The sequence below is a fragment of the Mustela nigripes genome, chromosome 6, assembly GCF_022355385.1.
Source record: "Mustela nigripes isolate SB6536 chromosome 6, MUSNIG.SB6536, whole genome shotgun sequence".
Classification (NCBI taxonomy): Eukaryota; Metazoa; Chordata; class Mammalia; order Carnivora; family Mustelidae; genus Mustela; species Mustela nigripes.
The window spans coordinates 132,149,015-132,157,272 of NC_081562.1; the positions used below are offsets into that span (position 1 = coordinate 132,149,015).

The following is an 8,258-nucleotide window of genomic DNA, read 5'->3' on the forward strand; positions in this document are numbered from 1 at the left end:
TTCTTTGGGATGGAATGTTCTGTAAATCTCTGTTTAGACCATCTGGTCTAATGTGTCATTTAATGCTAATGTTTCCTTAATGATTTTCCAGCTGGATGGTCTATCCATTATTAAAGTCCCATACTATTACTATATTGCTGTTTATGTCTCCCATTAGGTGTGTTAATATTTGCTTTATATATTTATATATTTATTTATATGTATATTTATATATTTAGGTAATCTTGGTTTTTTCTCTTTGAACCTTCATACTAGATTCATAAGTGATTAATCTACTACCTTGACTATATATTTACCTTTCCAGTGAGATTTATTATTCATTTGTTTTCATTACTAATTCATGCTCCTTGTTTCAATGTTTAGTCCCTTTAACACTTCTTTTAACACTGATCTAATGGTGATGAACTTCTTTAACTTTTGTGTTTCTGTAAAACTCTATCTTTTTCAAGTTTGAATGATAACTTTGCTGGGTAGAACATTCTTGGTTGGAAGTTCTTTTTCTTTTGGTGCTTTGAATGTATCATTCCACTTTCGTCTGTTCTACAAAGTTTCTGATAAAAATTCTGCTTATGTGTACGTAAAAAGTGTTCTTTTGATTTGCTTCTTTTGATATTCTTTCCTTGTCTTTAACTTTTGACACTTTAACTATAATATGTCTTGATATGGATTTCATTAGGTTCCTCTTTTTTGGAAGTCTCCAGGCATTTTGGATCTGTATATTTGTTTCATTCTCTGGGTTAGGGAAGTTTTAAGCCATTTTTTTTTTTAATAAGATTTCTGCCCGTTGTGGTGCCTGGGTGGTTCAGTGGGTTAAGCCTCTGCCTTCGGCTCAGCTCATGACCTCAGGGTCCTGGGATTGAGCCCCACATTGGGCTCTTTGCTCAGCAGGAAGCCTGCTTCCCCCTCCCGCTTTGCCTTCCTCTCTGCCTACTTGTGATCTCTCTCTCTGTGTCAAATAAATGAATAAATTTTTTTTTTAAAGATTTATGCCCTTTTCTCTCTTTTTCTTCTGGGAGCCAAATGATATGAACAGAAGTCCATGTAATGTTGTTTCATTGTTCCCTTAAGCTATGCCCCCCCTTTTTTTTTTAAATCCTTTATTCTTTTTGCTGCTCTGATTGGGTGAATTCCACTGTCTTGTCTCTGAGTTGAATGGTCCTTTCTTCTGCTTCATCTAGACTGTTATGGAACTCCTCTAGTGTATTTTTCAGTCCAGTTATTGTATTCTACAGCCCTGTGACTTCCACTTAATTCTTTCTTATATTTTCTGTATTTTTGAAGTTTTTCCTATGCCTATCCATTCTTCTCCCCAGTTCTTTGAGCATTTTTATGACCATTACTTTCAACTCTTTAACAGGTAAGTTACTTATCTCCATTTTTTTTTTTTTGAGATTTTGTTTTTCTTTCATGTGGAACATATTCTTCTGTTTCTTAGTTTTGCTTGAGATCATGGTTTCCATAAAGTAGAGGAAACAACCCCCTCACCCAGTCTAAAAGGAGTGGCCAGTGTAGGATATGAACCTTGTGACTCAGCCCTGCCCCAGTTCTTGGTTGTATCTCAAACCTTTGTGCTTTTCCAAGCAGACTACTACAGTTTTCATCACCTCAAGCAGTTAAGTATGTGCCAGTACTTGTCAGCATCCCAAAGGGGAGGATCTCAGTGGCTAGGTTCTCACTGGAAGCTAGAACCTCAGACATCAACTTTTTAAAGTATACCAATGTACAAGGTCCTGTGTACTGTAAGCCTAAGCCACCAGAACCAGGTGATCTGGAGGTTTCCTATGTATGGCAGTAGCAAAAATCAAAGCCCCAGAGGAATGTAGACCTCTTTTCTGGATGACACAGTCAATCTAGGGCAAAGCACAGAGAGAGCGCCAAGATGATATCCACAGCCTACATTCTATGAAAGCCATCTCCATAGGCCATAAGTGTGTGCCAAGTCTGAAGCCTACCCCTCAGACTGTAGCTCCAGGACAAGCAAAGAGGCCTCCTTCACAGAAAGACTGAGTGGTGGGCCTCACTTCACTGTCTGGTCAGTGTCCTGCAGGTGGTAGCATGGCAAGAACTGTCTGACTGGTTGCCACAGTCCCATGAGACCCAGAAAAGCAAGCCCCTGAAGTTACCGGAGCCAGAGAATCAAGAGGTATCACCTGGATGGCAACCTCAAATGCCGGGGGTACTGGCATTATGAACCATGACACCAGACATGGAAAGTTCCCCTCCAAAAGATGCTGGCACTCTGGAGCACTGTGAAGTGTGAGTATGAGGACAGCACCCTGCCCTCAAGGACTCTGGAAAGGATTACTGTCAGCCCCCAGGTGCATGTTCAGTTAGAAGCCTGCCTCTCAGGCCACAGTTACAATGATTAGCTATTAGGTCTCCCTCACTAACGTCCAGGCTCCTGGGCCTGTTGTCTCTTGTTGTGTCCTGAGGATAGTCACTGCTTAAAATTCTTTTTCTGTTGGTTAGAGACCTGTGGGATCTGTCAGTGAACCCACTGGTCACCAGAGCTAGGTCATGTACAGGTCGCTCCAACAGCAATCACAACTATTGGGGTTTCAGAAAGGGATAGGAGCTCCTTTCTGGCTGACCCTTGTTATTACAGACCCGTAAAACCAGGACTGTAAGTTCCCCTGGCTTCTAGAGCTGGACAGTCAAGGTGGTAGCTGCAGAAATCAGGGCCCAGATGTATGAAAGCTCCTTCTGGGATATACTGCTGCTCTGGAGCACAGCAGAGGGAACATCAAGATGGCATCCATCAGTCTCCTGGAGAATAGTCCTGCAGGATTGAGATGTGTGTGTTCGACAAGGTGCCTGCCTCCTTAGGCCAGTACTTTATATATGTCAGTGAGCCTCCTTCCATTTAGGTCTGGGGCACTCAGCTGCCATTGAGCTGGGTCTTGGGGTGGGTGAGTCAAGTCCACAAGCACTGGAAGAACAGTTTCTCCAGTTGCTTCTACCTTGTGGTTCTTGGGACAGGAGCCCCACTGTTTTTCAAAGTTAGATGTTTTAAAGGCTCATCTGTGAAGGGTATGTCTTGAAAGCTGAAATTCAGCACATGGGCTTCAAAACTGCCCCTCAGGGAGAATCTCTGGGTTTGGAGTTCCCTGCTAGTGTGGATCACTGCATTGGGGATGGGGTTTATGGTGAGATTGTGTCCCAGCCTTTCCTACTTACTTTGATGTGGTTTCCCTCTTGTTTGCTCAGTGTGTAATTGTTGTTGTTGTTGGTGGTGGTGGTGGTTTAAAAATTCCATCCATCTATTAGAAAGGGCAGGGGGAGAGAAAGCACAAGCAGGGGGAGGGGAAGAGGGAGAAACAGTCTCTCGCCCTGAGCAGGGAGCCTGATGTAGGGCTTTATCCTCTAGAATTACCACCTGAGCTGAAGGCAGACACCCAACAGACTGAGCTACCCAGGCACCCCACAATGTGTAGCTGTAACTCAGCCAGGCTTTAGTTTAGTTTAGTTTTGATTTGTTTTAAGAGGAAATTGTTTCATTTGTAGCTGTGGACTCTGTGACCAAGCTAAGTTCAGGATCTTTCTGTGTTACCACCTTGAACCAGAACTGTTCTATATTTTAACTCCACCATCAAAGGTAGCCATGTTGCATCTCCTGAACACTTTTCTGTGGTTACTTGCATCTCCCTCTGATTCTGACCTCTATTTCTTCTTGAGAGAGTTTTTGTAGTTTGTGTCTTTCAAGAAGTATGTCCATTGTGTCTAAGTTGTCAAAATTTTTGGCATAAAGTTGTTAATATACTTTTATGTCTGTAGGACTGCAGTGTTGCAGTCTCCAGCATTGTTCTCATCTTGGTCATTTGTGTCTGTTTTTCACCTGAGCAATGTGACAGTAAGTTTGTCAACTTTATTTTTAAAACAAAACAGCTTTTGATTTTATTCATTTCTTTCTCTTATCAACTCCTGCTCATACCCTGTTTTTTTCATGGTAATATTTCTTGCTCAGAAAAGTACTTTGTCTGATATGAGTACAGACACTATAGCTTTGTATTAATTAGTTCTACTATGGTATATCTCTTCTCACCTTTTTACTTTTAACCTGTTTATGCATATGAAATGCTTATCTTGTAAATAATATGTGATTGGTTCCTGCTTATTTAAAATCCAAGATGACATTCTCTGCCTTTTGTATGTTTACATTATTTACACTTAATGGGATTATTCATATGGCTGGGTTTAAATCTACCATTGTGTTATTTGTTTTCTGTTTGCCTGCTATCTGTTCCTTTTCCACCCTTCTTTTGATTGAGCATTTTATGGTTACATCCTCACTATTTATGGCTTTGTTTTTACTGATTGCTTTAAGTGAGCAGTACAGTTTTGTCTTAAACAAAATGGGTTTGAACTGCATGGGTCCACTTATATATGGGTTTTTTTATAGTACTATAAATGTATTTTCTCTTCCTAATGACTTCTGAATAACTGTGTCTTTTCTCTAGCTTTCCTTATTGTAAGAATACAGTATATCATACATGTAAGTTAACATACAAAATATGTATTAATTGGCTGTTTATGTTATTGGCAAAGTTTCTGGTCAATAGTAGTCTATTGGTAATTAAATTTTTTCAGAGTCAAAAGTTATATATGGATTTTTGACTGCACGGGGGGGTCAACTACTAACCCCTGTGTTGTTTAAAGGTCAACTGTATATGTCTTCTTGTCATCACAATCGGCTTTCAAAGTGATTTATATCATTCCCCTCTCTGGCCTTTGTTCTGTGGTTGTCAGGCATTGATTTCTACATATGTTATAAACTCCCCAATATATTATTATTATACTTCCTTTAAACAGTCATTTATTTAAGAGATGTAGAAAAAAAAAAAAGAAAAGGTCTTTTATATATTTACATATTTACCACTTCTAGTGATCTTCATTATTTTGTATCGAGCCAGAGGTACTTCGGTTTCCTTTTTCTTCCATCTAAAGGACTCCCTTAGCATTCCTTCTACTGCAGGTTTGCTGGTATGAATTCTTTCAGCCTTTGAATGTCTGAAAAAGTTCCTGTTTTACCCTCATTTTTTTGAAAGGTTTGATGACTGTGGAAATCTAGGTTGACAATCCCCTAAATGATGTTCTCTATTTTAATCATATCTTCTTTTTTTTTTTTTTTTTAAAGATTTTATTTATTTATTTATTTGACAGAGAGAAATCACAAGTAGATGGAGAGGCAGGCAGAGAGAGAGAGAGGGAAGCAGGCTCTCCGCTGAGCAGAGAGCCCGATGCGGGACTCGATCCCAGGACTCTGAGATCATGACCTGAGCCGAAGGCAGCGGCTTAACCCACTGAGCCACCCAGGCGCCCCTAATCATATCTTCTGATTTCCATTGTTTCTGACAAGTCTGCCATAATCTTGCTTTGTTTCTATGTATGTAATATGTTTCTTTTCTCTAACTACTTTTTAAAAAAGATTTATTTATTTGGGGGAGAGAGAGAGAGAGAGAGCATGAGCTGGGTGGGGAGAGCAGAGAGAGAGGGAGAAACAGACTCCCTACTTAGCAGGGAGCCCTACATGGGGCTTGATCCCAGGATCCCGGGATCATGACTTGAGCCTAAGATCAGACACTTAACTGACTGAGCCACCAGGCACCCCTCTTTTCTCTAATTACTTTTAAGATTTTCTCTTTATCATTGGCTTAAAAAAATTTATTGTTGTTTGTCTTGTGTAGTTTTAAAAAATATTTATTTATGTATGTATTTAGAGAACAGACTTGCACAAGTAGGGGGTACAGAGGAAGAGGGAGAGAAATCCTCAAGCAGACTCCCCACTGAACATGGAGTTCTACTCAGGGCTTGATCTCCCCACCCTGAGATTATGACCTGAGCAGAAATCATGAGTCAGGTGCTTAACTGACTGAGCTACCCAGGCATCCCTAGTCTTTTTTTTTTTTTTCCCCTAAACAGCTCTTGTATTTTCAGTTTGTTGAGTTTTTTGGATTTGTGGGTTTATAGTTCTCATTTGGAAAATTTGCTACCATAATTTTTTGAAAAAGTCTTTTCTGTGTTCAAAATTTCTCATATAGGGGCGCCTGGGTGGCTCAGTGGGTTAATCCGCTGCCTTCGGCTCAGGTCATGATCTCAGAGTCCTGGGATCGAGTCCCGCATCGGGCTCTCTGCTCAGCGGAGAGCCTGCTTCCCTCTCTCTCTCTCTGCCTGCCTCTCTGCCTACTTGTGATGTCTCTCTGTCAAATAAATAAATAAATAATCTTTAAAAAAAAATTTCTCATATATTAGGGCATTCAGGATTGTCTCACAGCTTTGTGATTGTAACTTTTACACTCAATCTTTTCTTTCATGTCTCATTTTCAAAAGTTTCTTCTTCTCTGTCTCTACTTCTCTGTCTTCTCTGTACTAATCCAACTTAGCTAAACATCATGAGAAATTTAATTCTTTTCTGCCTAATAAATGGCATTTAAAGAAAACTTCAAACCCTGACACATTTTGTTTTTGGGAGGTGATAGTAATTTCATACGTACTGTACTTTTTTTGTTGTATTTTATCCTGATGACTTAAAATACAGTTACAATTCTCATTGATTTAATGAGAAGAATTTGTATTTGGCTTCTCTCTTTTCAATCTCTCTTTCATTGAGCTTTGTGAGGTAGCAGTTCTTTTGTTACTTTGCCTGATAGACTGTGGTACACATAGAATCCTGTTTTAAATATGATGAAATGACTAAAAACCATGCCATGGTGGAGATAAGACTCTACCGACAGGAGAGCACAGGCACCGTGTCATGATTCTGCTGAAGAGCCAGAAATTGAGAGAGCCTTGGGTAGGTTGCTGAATGTGTATTTCTTTTTCTTTCTTTCTTTCTTTCTTTTTTATTCTTTTTTCCCTGAGCTTAACACTTCTTATAGAGTCTCTGGGTTTCTCCTACCGTGTGGAGACAGGTAATATTTACTCCAGCTAGGAAGTGTCACATTTAGACAAAGCTTTGGGGATAGAATATATAGATCTCTCAGGCTCCCTGGCATGCTAAGACAAGTCTCAAGACCCACGGGAATGAGGTAAATCTGTTAAGGTTGGAAGCCTGTATATGAGTAAAACTATTTTTAGCTTCTCCTGTGATGGTTTTTTGCTTTGCTCTCCTTTATTAAAAAATAGTCTTTCAAGATTTTCAGATTTTCTTAGCCGGGCCAACAGCAGCCAAGGGAAAAAATATATGTATTTTTTTTATTTTTGGCAGCATCATTGAAGACAGAGATACCCAAAAGAAAGGTAAGCTGCAGAGGGAGAGGAGTAGCTTGGTTGATGACCTTGCCCACCTATAACAAATACCTCTTCCAGAGTGAAGGTTTGGAGGCCCTGCATTTTGCTGGATGGAGATGGGGGAGTGGCTTCTTTTCTTTTCTTTTTTAAGATTTTATTTATTTATTTGACAGAGAGAGATCACAAGTACGCAGAGAGGCAGGCAGAGAGAGAGGAGGAAGCAAGCTCCCTGATGAGCAGAGAGCCTGATGCAGGGCTTGATCCCAGGACCCTGAGATCATGACCTGAGCTAAAGGCAGAGGCTTAACCCACTGAGCCACCCAGGTGACCCTAGGGGTGGGGAGTGGTTTCTGACAGGATTTTTCATGGCCCTCTCCCTTTTCCACCCACCACACTTATTCCATCTCTAATGCAGAGCCTTCATCTCAAATAATAGACAACTAATGACTAAGATATTAATTTAAAGAAAATTTAAGGGTTTTTTTTCTACACAAAAGGGTCCTTGTATTTTAGTTTATTTCTTATAATTTTTCAAATTTTTAAAAAATATTTTATTTATCTGAGAGAGATCAAATCACAAACTTTGGGGGTGAGGAGCAGAGGAGGAGGGAAAAGCAGACTTCCCACTGAGCAGGGAGCCCTATGTAGGACTCAGTCCCTGGATCCTGGGATCATGACCTGAGCTGAAGGCAGGCAGATGCTTAACCAACTAAACCATCCACGACCTCAACATTTCTATTGAAATGATAGCCCTTCAAGACTAACGGCTTTTCTGTGATTGAAGGAATTAATACTTACTGATGAAATTTCAGGTAGAAGGAAATTTACTGGGGACTGCGATCCTCAGAAACTGTATTGCCCAGCCTATAGATTTTTTTATGCCACTGTATATACATCTCTCTTAACTGAGCTTAATCTGTTTTTTTTTAGTGTACTATTCAGAATTAAATTTTTTTTTTAAATTTTTTATTTTTTTATAAACATGTATTTTTATCCCCAGGGGTACAGGTCTGTGAATCAGCACTCACCAA

At 39.9% G+C, this 8,258-nt stretch overlaps 1 protein-coding gene across 1 annotated transcript in view; it reads left to right on the top strand.

Moving 5' to 3' along the window:
* Positions 1-8,258, top strand: part of ST8SIA6 (ST8 alpha-N-acetyl-neuraminide alpha-2,8-sialyltransferase 6) — a 147,757-nt gene that overhangs the window by 90,235 nt on the left and 49,264 nt on the right. The window lies entirely within an intron of this gene.